This window comes from Camellia sinensis, chromosome 5 (genome assembly GCF_055761805.1).
Source record: "Camellia sinensis isolate YWXY chromosome 5, ASM5576180v1, whole genome shotgun sequence".
NCBI classification, from domain to species: Eukaryota; Viridiplantae; Streptophyta; class Magnoliopsida; order Ericales; family Theaceae; genus Camellia; species Camellia sinensis.
Window position 1 is genome coordinate 188,230,203 of NC_138965.1, and position 2,525 is coordinate 188,232,727.

Here is a 2,525-nt window from a genome sequence, read left to right on the forward strand (position 1 = left end):
TAATAAATAATGATTTCATTTCATAATGAACTAAATACATGTAGCCATAAATTGGCCCAAAAATCAGTACAATGTTTCAGTTGTTCGCTTACAATTAATTCTCTACTCCTAAGGGATGGGAACAATTGAATGGCTGTAGCCATGTCTTGTCTTCTGTCAATCAGTCCTTGATTAGTAATTTGCAGCTTTTTGACATTTTGATCCAAAGCTAGATTGACTACTACTAGCTCCTCTTCTAGTTGGGCTTTCTTCTTCAAGAGTTGGATTCGAAATTGAGAGGCATAGGAATGTTGTCCATTCATTAGAACACTTCAGCATGTATATAGGAGACAAACTCCTTGTCCTTCGATAGTCTCTCTTCTGCAACCTTGGCCATATGGCAGATATTGATATAAAAATCTATGGTGGCTGCTGCCTGGGTTAAGTGGCTTGAGAATGCCATGTTGGATCACTCAAAAACTTTATAGCATTCGAGGAAACCATTTTTATGATAGGATTTTGTAAGGCTTCAAATGGAATCCTTGAGAATGATCGCATTAGATCCAAACAAGTGCCCAAGTCCACCCGAGGTAAGGAAACTTTAGTGGTGGTGGTAGAGCTCTTAACAATCTCTAAAGGGAGCCAACAAGGATCAATGGCTTAGTTTCACTGCTTGACACTCGAACTAGTGAAGATATGTCAAATAAGCTGGCCAGCTGAGCCTCAAAAATGTCTACTTCTTCCTCTGACATTAGCAATACAGAGGAGTCACCGGATGAAGAAGGAGATGAAAGCATGGGGATAGGAGAATGAGTGGAAGTTTCCCTAGCAGTATCAATAGTCCTGACCACCGGCAAGTCTAGAGAATAAAGACTGGAGATGGATGGTAGAGAATGGATGGGTGAGTTACTAGTATCTTCTTTGGGGGTACTAGTTATCACTAAAGATGAAGTGACAACCGGAATTGTCTCAGGTGATAAAGGGACAACCAGGATTGTAAGAAGAGTACATTGAGATGAAACAAAGGATGAATGAGGTAGGTACGAAATTAAACCTGGACATAAGAAAGGTATAAGGCTTTGCTTCACAAAAGGAAAGATATAGGGCATTAAGAGTGTAGAGCTAGGAAATGGAAGTATTGTCTAGATAGGCTCTATATTCATTAGCACTTTAGTGTGAGTCTTCCTTTTTCCTTTTGAGATTACTTCCAGCTTTATAGAAGTTAAAGAGGGCCCTTCATCTGTAGGCAATGCAGAAGGAGCCAGTGTTGATAAAGGAGGGATTGGAATGGTTGTCTCTGCATATCAGAAAATAAGGAGAAGGTATTAATTCTATGCTAAAATCCTGGAAAGGAAAATTATCAAAAGGGATTGAAGGAAATTACCAGCTTCAAAGGTTGTAGCGGTGCTGGTTGGAGAACTGCGAGTGGAGTAATGCTCAGCAGTTTGTTTCTTCCTTGTAGCTTCCTTTTGTAGTACACCAACAGCAGCAGCTTCATTCCTTAGTATTTGTTGCTACCTCTTCTTTTCAGACCTCTAAAATGCAATAATTTCTTTGGAGTGCTCTTCTTCCACTGCTTTGGCAGCTGCATCGTGAGTAGGATCACCAATAAGGTCAGAAGGAGAAACTGTTATTTTTCTCATTCTTTTCAATGGTGTCTCTCTTTCCTTCTCTTCCAAGTGAGCCTTAGGTTCTTTAAGATCAAGTAAAAGTTTTCTTTTCTTCTGTTGTTGTTGCTTGCCCTTAAGAATGTTTAAAGCTTGAGCTCTCTGATGAGAGTCATCTTGTGGAGCTCTTATAACAAGAATAGAAATTATAAACAAATGAGCAAGGCATTATAAAAGGAAATAGAAAAGGGGCAGTAAGAATGCATACCTTTCTTCGAAGCAACCCTAGTGATCCTTGAGGAGGAAAAGAAGCAACAGGAGTAGGAGCTGGGATACCAAGAGCAGTAAAAGAAGTGATGGTGATCCCAGTCTCTTTGGGCTTGTCTTGAGAGGATACATCTAGCCCTACCAACAAATCTTTAGGAGGTATTGGCAGGTACACCTCCATATTGGCTATCTACTAACTTTGAAATATTTTCAAAGCTGTGCCATGAGAAATGAAAGGAGTAAATTTAAACTCGCTCAAATCTTGTAACAGTTTAAATGTTGCTTCCTTTAATTGGGTTTTGGGCACTTTCAGGTCTCTAACTGTAAGATTGGCATTGGAGAAGCTGCAGAGAGGGATAGGAATTCCCTGAGTGAGCCCAAATTGCTTGGCAAATTGGGAAGGACAGTAAACCTCATATATACACTTGTAGGCTCGAGGGTTCAAAGTACTAATAAAAAGCTCCCTGAGCAACAAGATAGAAGTCCACATATCCTTGTGCAATGAATTGGAACACTGCTTGTCAGCCAAAAATGTCCTCAACCAACCTGGCCCTTTTTTGGCTTCGAAGGGACAGAAAAAGGTAGCAGGTGGAGAAATAGGGAGTTGATGGAAAAAAGTGAAATAGTAGGTAAAAGTAGAGGGGTATAGGGAAATCCTAGCATATTTTTCTC

At 40.0% G+C, this 2,525-nt stretch overlaps 1 long non-coding RNA gene across 1 annotated transcript; it reads right to left on the reverse strand.

Annotated features, from left to right (window-relative positions):
* LOC145791067 (uncharacterized) lies at positions 1 to 1,773 on the reverse strand. Its single transcript, XR_014330716.1, has 2 exons — positions 1,364 to 1,773; positions 1 to 1,276 (listed from the first exon to the last, which is right to left on the reverse strand). It is a non-coding gene; the product is annotated as an uncharacterized LOC145791067 (long non-coding RNA).
* Positions 1,774 to 2,525: the final 752 nt, after the last annotated feature.